Here is a 17,955-nt window from a genome sequence, read left to right as displayed (position 1 = left end):
ATCACCAGAGGGTGTACTGTTCTCAGTGTTAACAGCAGATAACTAATATAGTCATGTGTACTTCAGTTATGTCGGTTCGTCACATAAGTGACAATGTTGTATCTTGTATGTAATGCAACTAGCTGCTAAGTAATATGTAACAAGCCTATATATTGTTCATCAAGATTGACCCTACTTCTGCATCATTCTGCACATGTATCTGAAGCAAACCTGGCCTAGGCATTCATGAAGCCTCCATTAGAACCCAGCATATACAAGGTAATAATAGTGGTTGTCTTCTAAAGATTTCACTTAGCTACATTATCCAAGATGGTAGCAATGACAGGCATCACTGTCTCATCAAATATATTTGTAGCAGTGATATCCTTTAAAAAAAGCCTCCAGTGCTAAAATCGCCACTGCCATCAGAACAAAAGGAAGACAAAAACTACTCCAGTTAACAAAAGTGAATGCACCTTAAATATTCAGAGATAATGGGAACTGCAGATGCTGGAGAATCCAGGACAACAAAGTGTGGGGCCAGATGAACACAGCAGGCCAAGCAGCATCTCAGGAGCACGAAAGCTGATGTGTTGGGCCTAGACCCTTCTTCAGAAACGTTTTCTGATGAAGGGACTAGCAGTCCGCCTCCCCCCTCTCCCTATTTATTCCAGAACCCTCTCCCAACCCCCTCTCTGATGAAGGGTCTAGGCCTGAAACGTCAGCTTTCGTGCTCCTGAGATGCTGCTTGCCCTGCTGTGTTCATCCAGCTCCGCACTTTGTTATCTCGGATTCTCCAGCATCTGCAGTTCCCATTATCCCCGAAACATCAGCTTTTGTGATCCTAAGATGCTGCTTGGCCTGCTGTGTTCATCCAACACCTTTAAATATTCAACAGCTTAAGAACACACATAGATAGTCAGTCTCTGTGAATGCAGCGCCCACCAGTTACAAAGACCGCAGAAGCATTAACAAATAGAAATAGGAAAAGAAAATTGAAAACCACAGAGACACCATTCCTGAACTGAATGCAAAAAAGTCAAAATCATAAACCTAGGATAGAGCAGTAGATATTGCATGTCCAAAATAAGTGTAATCCCCTCGAGAAAAGGTTAAAAAAATTATATTTGAGAAAAATTCTAAGCTAGGAAGCTAAGGGAATGCTAAAATCATTGTATTAAGTAACCAAGCATTGTTAATATCATTAAAAATTGCTGGATGTGCTGCAGAAAAAAATAATTCCAAGAAAGAACATTTGTTAAGAAAATAATTAAAATGACAGTATATTTCAACTAATCGGAGGGAAAAAAGCCAAGGACAGAATGGGTTCACTAAAACTTAGTGTTTTCACGTAAAATAATTTTTGTTGTTCAACTGAAATTATTGCTTTTAAATCTAAATCAGCATAATGGCATTTTTTAATGTAAAACAGCCAAAAAACTTGGATAAAAAGCTCAAAGGGTTCAAGCCCACACAAAATGTTAAGATTGGATACTAACGCCACTAAAATTAAGAGGAAAACAGGAAAAATAAGTCTTCTCCATCTTGAATGATAATAAAAAATTGTTTTTCATTTTAAACAATTTCAACCATCTTTAAATGCTTGAAATGTTTTTCTCTGCAGAAATATGAGAATAATTTTGAAATATCCAGAAGTATTTCAATTTTAATACAAGAAATTGAAGAATTTTCTGGAAGAAGGAAATTCAAAGATATAAGTTAAGGTTCTTCAGTAAAACAACAAAGTTTCTTAATTACAAAGCTTTATTAACAATTATCTTGAAGATACAGTAATTTTAAAAAATCATTGCAATTTTAGAAAAAACAAAACATCGTGAAATCTGGTTGAAGAAGTCTCAATAGTAATTCAATTAATTGCATTATTTAAAACACTGAACAGCAAAACAATCTACACTTACAAAAAATGTAAAAGGTCCTTCAATAGCATTCAAATAAATCCTTTAAATCAGCAAAACAACAGCAGTTAAACACAATGGCAATGGAACAAGCTATCACTCCTCAAGCAAATTTAAGGTAAAAATACTTCAGATGGTACTTTGGATCTGATTCTTCTCAATCTGGTAAAAAAAATTACTGAGATGCATACAAAGGAGAGACAAATAGGAATTAAACTACATTTTATGGAACAGACAATTCATGCATGTTTCACAATTATAAGAGCCCAGAGAAGAATAAATGAACACATTTCTTTTTTACTGTAGGTCCAATAACTGGTTGTGTCTTAAAATGATAGAATGTAAGAGATGAGATAAGACACCTTCACCAATATTTAGACTAAGTGAATATTGATAAGAATGGGAAGATCACATGTGTGTTGACCTCACCTCGTTGTCAATAGGAGAACATTGCATGATTTAAAACAGAACAATCTTCTGCATCAAATTTGCAGAAACTAAAGATTGTCCAAGAAAAACAAATGTGTAACACTGATTTTGACAGCAGTGATGATCCTCAGTAAAAAGAGCCCAAGATGGCTTCATGCTCCAGCAACAGATTTTTAACCCAACCAAGTTAGATGTCATTCTTAAGGTCAGAAATATGGAGGGGGATAAGATAGTTATAAACATGTTTATTACAATTAACTGTATTAAAAATTAATAATTGGAAAAGAAACTTGTCGACCATAGCATTAGTGGCAAAGAATATAGCCAACGCATCCTGGATGGTGCCAGCAATCCCCAAGACCATAGGCATAGCATGGTGAGGAAAATCCCAGCAGGGGCTGTCACACCAGCTCCACGACCTCCCTGTGTTTTGTTTCACCAATTTAGATTTTCCTCCTGGCACCCAGAAGTGTCAGCACAGACAGGGTGGTGAAGAAGACATAACGGGTGTTTGTCTTCTATAGCCAGGGCATAGCGTATAGGAGCAAAGAGGTTTTGTTACAAGTTTATAAAACACCCGTTAGGCCACAGATGGAATTCTGCATGTAGTTCTGGTCGCCACGCTATCAGAAGGATGTGATTACACTGGAAAGGGTGCAAAGGAGATGCACTGGTATGCTACCAGGGATGGACATTCTCAGGTATGAGGAGAGATTGGATAGGCTTGGATTGTTTTCCCTGGAGTAGAGGAGGCTGAGGGGGGATCTAATTGAAATATGCAAAATTGTGAGAGGCATACACAGAATAGATTGTGAGACTATTTGTCCCATGGCAGACGTGCCTAGGACCAGAGGCATAAGTTTAAGGTAAGGAGCAAGTGGTTTAGAAAGAATCTGAGGAAAGAGTTTTTTTTCACCCAGTGTGGTAGAAATATGGAAAGTGCTTCCTGGGAAGGTGGTGAAGGCAGTTACGTGGCAACACTTAAGCAGCATCTGGATGAGCACTTAAAATGCCTGGGCAGAGAAGGCTGTGGACCAAGCGCAAGTAAATAGGATTAGTGTAATTTGGTATTTGGTGTTTGGCATAGATGTGGTGGGCTGAAGAGCCTGTTATTACACTGTATGATTCTATGAGTTGACCCAGATAACGTATAACTAGCATGCAGTAAACATAACAATGCTAACACAAAGTTATAAAATAATGAACGCTATGCCTAGAATCATAGAAAGCCTCCTGCAATACAGATACAGGCCACTTGGATCCATTTGCTCAGGCTGACATTTATGCATGTCACAAGCCTCCCTCACTCTTCAGCATAATGTATCCTTCCAAATAAAGGCAAAAAATGCTAGAAATACTCAGAATGTCAGACAGCATCTGGAAATAGAAACAGAAATAATGCTTCAAATCTTACGGTTCACTTTTTATCTTTATTTCAGATTTCAGGTTTTGCGCTTGTGTAGTAGAGAACAGCCTATTTGTTTCTCCCTTGTATGCATCTCAGTAAGTTTTCTACCAGATTGAGAAGAATCAGATCCAAAATGAATATCTGCAAGTCATTCCCTGATACATTACAGATTGCAGTTACTCCTTTCAGTGTCTCAGCCGCCAGCAAAAGCTCTGAGTTGCCATTTGATCTGCTTTGTGATTTGAAAACACTGCAAAAGACCAGTAATAAACAGCCAAGGCTGACAAGGCAACAGAATGTGTAACTCAATAGTCACAACAGACCCTGTCTGTGACGGACTTGTGTGGAGACTCTGAAATGACTCGGCCACACACATCGACCCACTTGGCCTGCGACACTGTAGGCAGTCGCAGTTTTTCAATGTTCAACACTTAACCTGCTATTATAATTGCAGTTTGTTTTTTGTTGTCCAGCTGGGTGCAAACTGCAAAGACTGTAGTAAACTCTACACATAGTGTCTTTAATTTTACACAAGGAGTACATGTGCATGTTTATCAATCCATAAACACACTTGCGGTTCAGTAATGTGCTCTAAATTGTATACATTTTGGCAATCATGAGCACATAAATCATAATGACAGAGGGAATGGGATCTGGTGGGCAAACAATGTCCAGTATAGAAAGGAATTCAAACAATGCCTTCATTTCACAGAGGCAGTAACCCTTCTTAACCTCACCAGGATGTATTTGAAACCTGTTCCTTTCCTTTTTGCATCATTGAATTGAATAATTCAATCAGTTCTTGACACATCTCAAATATATGATCTTTAAGTCGTTGCACTCAGTCTGGGAACATGATCCTGAAACTTCTTTCTCACTCTTTGTTTAATCTTCTCTCATTTTCATCATTCAGGCAAGGTACTCAACTGAGGAGGGAAAACTTAATTTAACCCTTCAGATTAAAGTAGGGCTACCATGAACAATGTGATTTGAAGTTACGGAGCCATTTAGTTAATGTTGTTCAGTCTCATATTGTACATGTCTTTTTTTAAAATGAAGTCAAAGGTGTACACAAATGCTTATGCATTCACATGAGACTGTTAGCTATCAAGGTTACTAAGGTTCCAACAAAAGAAAAGTAAACATTTTAAAATATGTTCCAGCTCCCAATTCTGGTTTCACCTTTATATCAGTTGCCCGGGTTTCAATCGTGGGATTGAGTTCAATTATCCCATTTAACCCTACTCCCTCTCTCCATTCTGTAGTGGCTCTGAATTCCTCTCCTTTGAAAGTAACTGGAGTCACGGACAGACATACCCAGTGGTGCATTTCACACACTGCAACAAGAGGACGTGCATTCACATTCAAAACCCTTCACACGGAATCAAAGTGAGATAGGTCTGCAGAGATAGCCAGTGGAAACTATATTTTCCATTTGGAATGGAGAACAGGTTTACAGACAAGTCACAATTCCTCATAAGGTCGCTACAGAGAAACCTAGTCTGATTTGATCATCAGGCACCCAACCTTCACCCTTCTTGCCCGTGAATAAATTATAAGGAAACATCAAGATCCACGCGAAGTCTCAATAAAATCTGATCCAGCCAGCCATACAAATATGTTCTCTAGAAAGTGTTGCATATCAGCTAGTGTGTTGAACATGTATATGAAGGAAAAAATTCATTAAATATTTTAGTTTGGGCCATTTAACATGATTTGATTTTGTTGGTGCGTGTCTCGATCGGACTGATTTGTTTTGAAGGTTTCTTCATTTTATTCCTTTGGTATTTCAATGAGGGCACAGATAATCTGAGGTTCTGAGGAAGGGTCACCAGACCTGAATCATTAACTCTGACTTTTTCTGCACAAATGCTGCCAGACCTTTTGAGCTTTTCCAGCAACTTCTGTTTTTGCATCTAAAGAAGTTGGAGCTAAGACAAATTGTTAGAATTGCTTCATTTAGATGCAGCTTAAATTGATACAAACAAAGCTTACTGTCACAATGGTTAACAAAAACAAAGTACAAGTTGCTAACAAGGGTGTGAAGAAAGCACTGAAGAGACCGTAAGTGAAGGGAAGCAAGAGGAGGAGGAGAAAGTTACTCCATTTCCACCTACCAAGTGATGACACAGATTTACCCTGACACCAGCATCTCCTCCAAGGCCATGAGCATCATGAGCTCATTTGTCAGCGACCTTTTCAAATGCATCACAGGAAGGCTTCCCACCTGGCCCATTGCAACAAAGCAGCACCATCAAGTCCTGAGAAATCCAGACCATCGTGAGCCTGCCGCTGCTCGGGGAGGTGACCATGCATGCCGTGTCAGAGGGGAGAAAAAGCAGTGACCAAGTACACCAGCTCCAAGTGAAACAACACATGGTACTGAATAAAAGTATTACCACCAAGCTGGGGAACAAACCTATGCGGAATGTAGGAGAACATTTCAGGGTTGTATGCAGCACTATCTATGTCTTCATTGCATAGGTTCTCACTTATGGGCTTACAGAGCCTCATGTGTATTAGGCCACATTCTGGTCTAGCAAGAAGTATCTCAAAGAGTAGACAAGATTTTTTTTTGTTAAATTGTGAAAATTCATTTTAGAGGTGAATGGTTCATTCTGATTCTTTTTCCACCAATGTTGCCAGACTTGTTGAGTTTATCCAACAGTTTCTCTTTTTATTTGTTTATTGTTTCTCTGGAACTATTTGGTGATTCTAAGAATACATTCTGCATTACAACAAAGACTGTGTGGGGAGGACCTAGTCTTATGACTGCCCCACACATGAACCACACATTTACTCCCTCAAAGTTCAGATGAACCCATCACTACTGGGGGGTGGATTTTGCACTCAATCCAATATTAAGACTTTCAGACCCATATGCAACAGTCAGGAGCAGCACAACACTCCATGAAATCTTGTGGCTTCAGGTCAAAATTTCCAGCTGATTACCACATACCATCCCTCTCAGCTGATGAATCAGCACTTCTCCAGGCTGAACAATACTGCGGGTGAAGCGGACTCAGAATGTTACACTGGGTGGGGTATTTCAATGTCCATCATCAAGAGTGGCTCAGCAGCAGCACTACTAGTGGAGCTGGTCAGGTCCTAAAGGACATAGCTGCTAGACTGGTTCTGTGGGTTGTGGTGAGGGAAAAGGATACTTGATTTCATCATTACCAATCTGCCTACTGCAGATACATCTGCCCATGACAGTATTATTAAGAGTGACTACTGCACAATCCTTGCCAAGACAAAGTCACATCTTCACATTACAAATACACTCCATCGTGCTGCTTGGCACTATCACTGTGGAAATGGAAGAGTTTCAAATAGATCTAGCAACGTAAGACTGGGCATCCATGTGGTGCTGAGGGCAACCAACAGCAGCAGAACTGTACTCCATCACAATCTCTAACCTCATGGCCCAACATATTCCCCACTCAACATTTGCCATCAAGCCAGAGGATTAAGCCAGGTTCAATGGAGAGTGCAGGAGGGCATGTCAGGATCAGCTCCAGACAAAAGTAAAAATGATGAAACAATTAAACAGGACTACTTGCAACCAAATAGCATAGGCAGCAAATGAGAGACAGAGCTAAGAAATCCCACAACCAATGATCAGCCCTAAACTCTGCAGTCCTGCTACATCCAGTCATAAATGGTTTTGGAAAATTAAACAATTAATCAGTGGTGGAGGAGTGTCCACAAGTATCCATTCCTCGATGATGGAAGAGCTCAGCACATTAGTGCAGAACTTAAAGCTGAAGCATTCACAGCAATCTTCAGCCATAAGTGCCAATTGGGCCTCCGCTAATGGTTTCCAGCATTACAGAAACTAGCCTTCAGCCAATTCAATGTTCTCTGCATGATATCCACTTGATACTGGATATTGAATTCACCCATCCAGTGTAGTATTCTGTGCATTTTCCTCCCTCAGTATTATTCATATTGGAGAAGTACTGATTCATCAGCTGAGAGATGATGGTATGTGGTAATCAGCACGACGTTTCATTGACCGTATTAAATTTGCAGCCATGAGACTTCATAGGGTCTTGTGCTGCTCCTGATTATTGTATATGAGCCCGAAAGATTCTGGCAATTGTACTGAAAACTTGTGCTTCAGAACCTGACGTTCCCCTTGCCAAGCTCTTCCAGAATAGTGACAATATTAGCATTCCCAACTTTGTGGAAAATTGCCCAGATATGTCCTGTGTGCAGAAAGCAGAACAAATCCAACCCGGCCAATTATCGCCCCATCAGTCTACTCTCGTTCATCAGTATAGTGATGGGAAGTGTCATCAACAGTGGTATCAAGCAGCACCTCCTCAGCAATAGTCTGCTCAGTGACACCCAGCTTGGGCTCCACCAGGGCCACTCAGCTCCTGACTTCATTACAGCCTTGGTTCAAACATGGACAAAAGAGCTGAATTCCAGAGGTGAGGTGAGAGTGGCAGCCTTTGATATCAAGGCCACATTCGACTGAGGATGGTATCAAGGAGCCCTAGCAAAACTGCAATCAATGGTATCAGGGGAAAGCTCTCTACTGATTGGAGTCATATATACGACATAGTAAGATGGTTATAGTTGTTGGAGATCAATTAACTCAGCTCCATGATATCTTTCAGGAGTTCCTTCGGTGGTGTCTTAGCCATAACTATCTTCAGTTGGTTCATCACTAATTTTCACTCCATCATAAACCCAGAAGTGGAGATGTTTGCCAATGATTGCACAATGTTCAGCACCATTCGTGACTCCTCAGAAACTGAAGCAATTCATATTCAAGTGTAACAAGATCTTAACAATATCCAAGCTTAAGTTGACTCGTTGCAATTTAAATTTGCAATGCACAGATGTCAGGCAATGACCATCTCCAATAAGGGACAATCCAGCCACTGTTCCTTGATATTCAATGGTGTTACCAGCACTCAATCCTCCACGATCAACACCCTGGAGGATACCATTCACCAGAAACTCAACTGGACTTGGCCATAATAATACATTGGCTAACACAGCAGATCAGAGGTTAGGAATACTGCATGAGTAACTCATCTCCTAACTCCCCAAGCCTGTCCACCATTTACAAAGCACAATTCAGGAGTGTGATGAAATTCTCCTCACTAGCTTGGATGGCTGCAACTCCAACAGCACTCAAACAGGTTGACACCATCCAGGAGATAGCAGACCGCTTGATTGGCACTACATCCATAAGTACCCATTCCCCCAGACTGCTGACACTCAGTAGCAGCAGTGTATATTATTTAAAGACACACTGTAGGAATTCATCACAGATCGTCAGACGACACATTCCAAACCTATGACCACTTCCATCTAAAAGGACAAGAGCAACAGTTACATGGGAACACCACCTTCCAAGACACTCCTCTTCCTGACTTGGAAATGTATCGCCGTTCCTCCATTGTCACTGGGTCAAAATCCTGGAATTCCACCCCCACCAACAGCATTGTGGGTCTACCTACTGCACATGGACTGCAGCAGTTTAAGAAGGAAGCTCACCACCACCTTCTCAATGAGGGACTGGTAGCCACCAACTCCTATGCCCCATGTGTGAATTAAAAACGAGACGATACTTAAACCTGAGATGTCAACCTGGTGAAGTTATAACTTGGAATAACTTGTTAACCAGAGGAAAAAGCATGCCGTTGACAGAGCTAAGCAATCCCATGCTGACAGATTAGATCAAACCTTGGAAATTCTGTCACACCCTGTCATGATTGGTGATGCACCATTAAACAACCAACAGGAATGAAAAGTACCGTAAGCATCTCCATTCTCAGTGAAAACTTAAAAAACTGTGGATGCTGTAAATCAGAAACATAAGCAGAAGTTTCTAGAAAAAACTCAGCAGGTCAGGCAGCAACTGTGAAGAAAAAATCAGAGTTAACGTTTTGGGTCCGGCGACCCTTTCTCAGACCCATTCTGAGGAAGGGTCACCGGACCTGGAACGTTAACTCTGATTTTTTCTTCACAGATGCTGCCAGACCTGCTGAGCTTTTCCAGCAACTGCTTTTGTTCCATTCTCAGTGATCTCACAGCCCATAAATTTGATACATGAAACAATTTTGAAATATTGAAACTCTCTTCAACTAGAAGTAGATAATTTATCTCATTCCTGCTGATGCCCCTAATTATCGTAGAAGTTGTGTGTTCAGGCACTTAGATTCACTCCACACGAAATGACTGAGTGTATTGAAGCAGCAAAGGCCTTGAGCCTGAACAATATACTAGAAATAGTGTTGAAAGTATATGCTTTAGAATTAGCCACACATTTAACCAAACTAATCAAGTACAGCTACAAGGTTAACATCTACAAATCGATGTCCTACCACAAAAAAAAGGACACTTCCAACCTTGATCATCAGCAACATGTTGGATGGTGCTATTTGCTTTACATCACTAAAACACTTTCATGCTGAGATATTTCAGTGATCTCCTAGCTTCTTCAGCAGAGATTGCCTCTCCTGATGTCAAAGCTGCAGAGCTGACAATTGGGTCAACAACATTATGATTCTGTGTTCCATCCTTTTATGGATGGCAAGGCAGTGGATGGACTTCCAGTAATCATAAACCCAGAATCTCAGGTGGTCCCAAAATTGGTGTTTCAAAAACTGAGATATAATCCTGTCCCATAAATTTAACTTCAGTTAGGAGCAATGATTGATACTTGAATATTAGTTTGAAAGGCGCTTCCAGACATCAACTTGGAAAAAAACCAGCATGTATGTTTTTTTATTCAAGAGGAGCCTGGCACAATTACAACAATTAAAAATATGGATGGGTACATGAATAGGAAGGGTTTAGAGAGATAAGGGCCAAATTCTAGCAAGTGGAACTAGATTCATTTAGCATACCTAGTTCACATAGACAAGTTGGACTGAAGGGTTTGTTTCCATGCTGAACAGCCCAGGGACTCTATGACTGTAGGTAATATCATGGGATTATATCACTTTCAATACCATCATTGCCTTGGTAAGAAAAGGATTAGGTGTTAGGTACATTGCAGATTGATGGGATAGTGCTATTTCTTTATGCCGCTGTTATTATGTTCTGTACCTGTGAAAGTTTAAGGAACAGGAACACATTGAGTTCTCTTCATTGAGCTCCTGGCCAGGAAACAGAGAGAATTAAATTCTATTTCCCATAGCTGTAAACATGTAGAATCTCAGCCATTTGGTTCAAAATGGAAAAGGCTAACTCCATGTGAGTGTTACCTGAACAAAACTATTATAACAGGCCACATTTAAATCAAGGATTATCAATAGTATAACTCATTGCAACTCCAAATTACACTTCTTTGAGAAATGGCAAATTCTGAATTGAGTTAAAACTGAAAGAACTTTAATGTTGTAAATCAGGAACAAATACAAAGTTGCTGGAAATGCTCAACAGATCTGGCAGCATCTGTGAAGGTAAAAACAGAGTTAACGTTTCGGGTCTGGTTGTTAATCACTAACAGTCCCCAGTAACAACTATTCACCCTCCCAGCCCAATTGTTACAACGCCTTTGACTGTCCAACTGCCTTTCTCTCTCTTTGGGCTCTATCCTACCATTTACTCCCTACCCCACCGACTTCCCTATTGTATCCGTATAAACTGATGTTTTCCCAGCCACCATCAGTTCTTAGGAAGGGTTACCGGGCCTGAAACAGTAACTCTGTTTTTCCCTTCAGAGATGCTGCCAGACCTGCTGAGCTTTTCCAGCAATTTTGCTTCTGAATTGAGTTATATCAATTATTTGAGAAAGTAATTAAAATATTTTCATTTTTGGATATAATCTAATTAACTGGCTTCTTTCATAAATCGTAAAGCGCACTAACATCAATAGTTGTTTACTTCGACACACCTAATAAATATGTATGGGAAAATATGATAAAGTTTAAAGCATTACTAAAGAGTCTTTACCAAAGAGAGAGATGCTACTCAAGCCATGATGACAGAGGATGGAACCCAGTTACTTGGAGGGTTCGAAATTGAAAGGACAGAATTGCATGGATAGACTCTGAGCGCTTAAAGTTGACAAGCCACCCTAACCAGATAAGGTGCAACCAAGGATTTTGAATGAAATATTTGTTTCCCAGGAGTGCAGCTCAGAGAAGAACTAAAGCAGCTACAGTCACTGGATTTGAGTGTGTGAAAAGACAAACTCATAATCACATGGGTGTGACAACAGCATCTAAACACTTACACAGCCATGCCATAGCTCAAATGTGAATGGATGTAATTGTTCGAAGAGAAATGCATTCTGTATCCTGCAGTACTTCATACAGAAATACTACTAGAATTTGTAGCCAGGCAGAAATGGCAGGGGCACTGGCCGTAAAATTTCAGTCTTCCTTTGATTTGATAGAGTTGCCAGAAGACTAGAGATTTGCGAACATTATGGTCTTATTCAAGAAAGATTGTAGGGCTAATTCCAGCAAGAACAGACCAGTCAGTTTAACATCAGTGGTGGGATGGCTTCTAGAGATAATTTGTCGTGTTAGAATTAATAACTACATGGAAAAAGGTGGGTTGATTAGCAAGAGTCAACATGCTTCCCAAAGGAGAAATCCTACTTTAGAAAGCATGTTTCACTAAAATACTGGAGTTTTTTGAAGAAATAACAGAAAAGCTCAATGAGAGTAATTCTGTTGATGTTGGCACATATGGATTTTCAGAGCGGATTTAATGGAGTGCCACACAACTGTCTTGCAAATAATGTTATAGGTCATTTTATTATTTCCATTTGGTTGCACTAGACTTTGAGTTATTGATTTTTGAAGTTCAATAAAATCAAAGATTCAACAAACGGACAAAATCCCTCATCTCAACAGCAGCTATGTGGCACAGCTTTACCTCAGAGATTTTGAGGCCTCATTGAGAAGGGATTGTGTCTGTAAATGCTGGCAAACTATCAAAGTGAGGAGTAAAGCAATACTGACTCTATTTTCTTGGTGGCATCCTGCTGTTGAAAATTACCTCTTGGTCTTGAGTATACTTAGAAGGACAAAGATGAAATTCTAAAGCTAATCAGTACTCTCATGAAGGGAACATTTGTTGGCAATGGTTTGGGATATTCCCTTGCCTTCAGATATTGGTTGAGCCTGCTTCTAACCCTCAGCTGACTGAGAAACCTAGGCCTTCTTCAGGAAATGGGGAGAACACAGGGGATCTGAGGTGAAAAAGACTTCCAGTCAGTCCCTCCTCCCTTGACATGATGTTGTTGTGTGGGGCCATGGTGACATTTGCACAGTATGACATGTGCTGCCATAATTTCTGTTCCTCACTAGCTCTCGTCCAGAAGTCGCTGTGCGCTGCCACTTTGCCCAATCTTTACCTGATGCAGAATATGTTTACAGGGTTCAATGTGTGAGCAGAGGGTCAATATGTTTGTTAGAATCTGGTCTAAAATTATTAAACCCCACAAGATATCCAGGCCAGATTTAAAATCTGTGAATTCGGATACAGTCAATCAATCTCAACTGAGATTCAATTGATCAAATGCATTCCCTAAAGCAGAGACAAATTGAATTTAATATATTGAAAGAAAGATAAACAATATATTAGATGTTTCTTTAGTTTCTCAAACACATCTGCTAATATTTAACACCCTTCCCTAAGGCAGGTTTGGTGTATAGGGACATTTAATCGGATGAGAGGCAGCAGGTGATTTGAATTGGTTCGTCTTATATTTCCAATTAATTCTGTTTTCGGATCTGTTCTTTCAGCCCAGTTTCATTTCTACCTCACGTTTTCCAAATAAAATATGGTCAAATTTTCCCAAGAGTAAACATATTTACTTATCACAGTCTTTACAAATGCAATTTCTTCTTACAACAACTAACGCTGCATACATCTCCATGCATTCCTTCCTTCAGCCATTAGTAATCAACAAGAGATAATGGGAACTGCAGATGCTGGAGAATTCCAAGATAATAAAATGTGAGGCTGGATGAACACAGCAGGCCAAGCAGCATCTCAGGAGCACAAAAGCTGACGTTTCAGGCCTAGACCCTTCATCAGAGAGCTCTCTGATGAAGGGTCTAGGCCCGAAACGTCAGCTTTTGTGCTCCTGAGATGCTGCTTGGCCTGCTGTGTTCATCCAGCCTCACATTTTAGTAATCAACAAGAAATTTGCTTGTAATGGGAATTATGCTTTCAAGACTTCAGTAAAGAAACATGTATTTTACATGTGGCGGGTGACACATTTCAGAATGGTAAGTAATATATTCTATAAATGCTAAGCAGACACGGTGGCTCAGTGGTTAGCATCAGGGATCTGGGTTCAATTCTACCCTTGGGTGACTGCCTGTATGAAGTTTGCACATTCTCCCTAGGTCTGCATGGGTTTGCTCCGGTTTCCTCCCACAGTCCAAAGGTGTGTAGGCTAGGTGGATTGATCATGCTAAATTACCTGCAGTGTTCAGGGACATTTAGATTAGGTGGGTTATAGTGATGGGTCTGGGTGGAATGCTCTGAGGGTCGGTGTGGACTTGTTGGGACGAAGGGCCTGTTCCCACACTGTAGGGATTCTGTGATTTGTTTATTGGATTTTCAGTTCTAATCAGCATCTCAATCAGTAAAGTTTGTTGGTAACAATCCTGGGGAGGGGTTTGTGGATGGATCACTGGCAGTTACCTACCTGCATTCCTCTTGACAAGATGGGTGCTAGCCAGACAATCACATGAATTTTCTGGACTGGTTGTTCCCAGCAGTGCAGCTCAGAGAGAATTAAAGCAGTTCCAGTCACTAGATCTGAGTGCCTGGCAGCCAAACAATCGCATGAGTGTGACGATAATATCTGAACACTTATATAGCCACCCCTCAACTTAAAAATGAATGGATGCAGTTGTTCATTGGAGGAATACATTCTCTATCCTGCAGTACTTCATATAGAAATACTTCTGGAACCTGTTCTCTGTGAGTACTGTAGGTTCATTGTACCAATGCTATTCCATCATCACTTTCACGGTAAAGCAACAAACATCTGCTGCTATTGTAATTTATGAAAAGACCCCGTTTGCTCTGTATTCTCATATATCAAAGAGAAAGGTTTCTGACTTAGCAAAGCTCTTGGGTCAGTGATCATGCACAAAATACAGTGGAACGTTCTCCTGAGGTTAGGAGATATGTTCTACGCTGGAATTAAGGACTGAAATCTAATTAAAACACAAGATGAGGCTCAGTCGACTGTTGTTATCAGATCTCCAATTTTACTTGTATTATTCAATAACTTTTCATATATAGGGGAATGCTTTTCTTATTTAGTTTAGATAAACTATTTTGTCTCTACTCTATATTACTGGCAATTTGGGGTGCAATTTTTGAGGTGTTTTAATGGATTTTGTTTATTTCTAATGATGGTACATAATTTAAAATTATCTATACAGCAACATGTATTGTGCTCCCTTACAATTTGTTCTGAACAGACTGGAATATAGGACAGCCCAGTTTGCAGTGCAGAGCAGAAGGAGGTCTCTTGGAAGAACATATTGAAATAGCAATGTACAGAAAACATGGGCTAGAGAGGTCTTATTCTGGAAGCATCCACACTGATGTCAGGCAGGTTTAAAAAATAAATTCAAGCATTGCCATCTGACCACTGCACAATATCTATGTAGCATTATATAAAATCTCTCAGAAATAACGGCAAAGCACACTAATAGGTAATCTAATACTTAGATATGCAATGATTGTTATTGTGAAGGAAAAGCGGCTGTCGTGCTATGCACAGCAGGATTCCACAAACAAGAGAAACCTTCCATGGTAGTGTGTTAAAGGTTGGATTTTTGATAAAATCTTCGAAAGCTTCTACGTTCTTTTCCTGGTAGGTATTGGGGAACTGCCTCAGTGATGCAAACAGACATAACTTCAGCTCTAAACCTACCTGGCATCAGTGCAGTTGTTTAGAGTGCAGAATCACCTTTTTCCGCTCTTTAAATATTCCAATTTTTGGGCCTCCTGGGAAAGGGGAAAACTTCAACCTTCTCTTGGAAAATGAGGCAGGGCAAGTGATTGAGATATTAGCGGGGGAGCATTTTGGGACCAGTGATCATAATTCTATTAGTTTTAATATAGTTATGGAAAAAGCTAGGCCTGTCGATAAGTTAAAGTTCTAAACTGGGGCAAGGCCAATTTTGATGGCATTAGACAGAGGCTTTCAAAACTTGATTGGGGGGTTGTTGTTTGCAGGTGAAGGGACATGTGGCAAGTGGGAGGCTTTCAAATGCGAGATAAAAAGATTTCAGGGACAGAATGTTCCTCATAGTGTGAAGGGCAAGGCTGGCAGGATTAGGGAACACTGAATAACCAGAGATATTAAGGCTCTGGTTAAGAAGAAGAAAGAGGCATATGTCAGGGATAGACAGCTGGGATCAATTGAATCCTTTGAGGAGTGTCTGGTGTGTAGGAGTACACTGAAGAGGTAAATCAGGAGTGCAAAATAGGGGATATGGGATAGCTTTGGCAGGTAAGGTTAAAGAGAATCCAAAGAGAACTGACAAATACATGAAAGGCAAAAGTGTAATTAGGGAGAGAATAGGGCCGCTTAAAGATCAACAGCCATTCATCTCTAGAACCACAGGAGATGGATGAGATATTAAACACATCTTTGCAACAGTATTTGCTGTAGAGAAAGACATGGAAGCTACAGAACTTGGAGAAATAAATAGTAATAACTTGAAAGGAGTCCACATTTCAGAAGAGGAGGTGCTGGAGGTCATAAAATGCATAAAGGTAGATGAACTATCAGGACCTGATCAAATGTATCCCAGGAATTGTGGGAAGGTAGTGAAGAAATTACAAAGCCCTAGCAGAAATATTTGTATAATCGACAGCCATTGGTGAGGTGCCAGAAGACTGGAGGTTAGCTAATGTTGTGTCAACAATTACGAAAGGCTGCAAGGAAAAGCCAGGCAACTACAGACCGGTGAGCCTGACATCAGTGGTGGGAAAGGTGTTGGAGAGGATTCTGAGAGTCAGGGTCTAAATGCATTCGGAAAAGCAAGGACTGATTAGGGATAGTTAGCATAGTTTTCTGCATGGGAAACCGTATCTCATAAATTTGATTGAGCTCTTCGAAGAGGTGACCAAGAAGATAGATTAAAGAAGAACAGTAGACATTGTCTACGTCGACTTTGTAAGGTTCCACATGGTTGGCTGGTTAGTAAGGTTAGATCATATGGGATTCAGGGAGATCTAGCCAATTGGATACAAAATTGGTTCAATGATAGGAGACAGAGGGTGATGGTAGAGGGTTGTTGTTCAGACTGGAGGCCTGTGACCAGTAATGTTCCACATGGACCATTGTTGGGCCCACTGTTGTTCGTCATTTATATAAACAATTTGTTGGGGAATATAGGAGGCATGGATAATAAGTTTGGAGATCACACTAAAACTTGGTGGTGCAGTGGACAGTGAATAAGATTATCTAAGAGCACAATAGGATCTTGATCACCTTGGCCAGTGGACTGAGGAATAGCAAATAAAGTTTAATTCAGATAAATGTGAGGTGTTGCATTTTGGTAAGACAAATAAGGGCAGGATTTACACAGTTAATAGTAGGGGCCTGGGAGTGATGTCAAACAGAGAGACGTTGGGGTGCAGGTGCATCGTTCCTTGAGAGTGGAGCTGCAGGTAGACAGGATGGTGAGGAAGGTGTTTGGCAAGCTCATCTTTATTGGTCAGGGCATTGAGAAGGACGATAAGGCCTCATCTAGAATACTGCATACAATTCTAGTCAACCTCCTTAGAAAGGGAATTATTAAATTGGAAATGATGCAAAAAATATTTACAAAGATGTCAAGGAGACAGGAAGGTTTGAGATATAACGAGAGGCTAGATAGGCTGGGATTTTTTTCCCTGGAGCGTAGAAGGCTAAGGTTATTTATAGAGGTTTATGAAATCATTGATAAAGTGAATAGCCAAGGTCTTTTCGCCCGAGGAGGGGAGTCCAAAACCAGAGAGAATAGGATTAAGGTGAGAGGGGAAAGATTTAAAAGTGACCTGATGGGCAACTTTTTCACGTAGAGAGTGGTGTGTGTATGAAATGAAGAAGTAGTAGAGGTGGGTACAATAACAACATTTAGAAGGCTTTTGGATAGATACATGGATGGGAAGGGTTTAGTGGGACATGGGCCAAATGCAGGCAAATGGAATTAGTTTAGTGTAGGAGTCCTGGTCAGTGCAGATGAGTTGATTCTTTTTCCATGCCATATGACTCCA

Source organism: Stegostoma tigrinum, chromosome 31, assembly GCF_030684315.1.
Source record: "Stegostoma tigrinum isolate sSteTig4 chromosome 31, sSteTig4.hap1, whole genome shotgun sequence".
NCBI lineage: Eukaryota > Metazoa > Chordata > Chondrichthyes > Orectolobiformes > Stegostomatidae > Stegostoma > Stegostoma tigrinum.
This window is presented reverse-complemented; position numbering follows the sequence as displayed.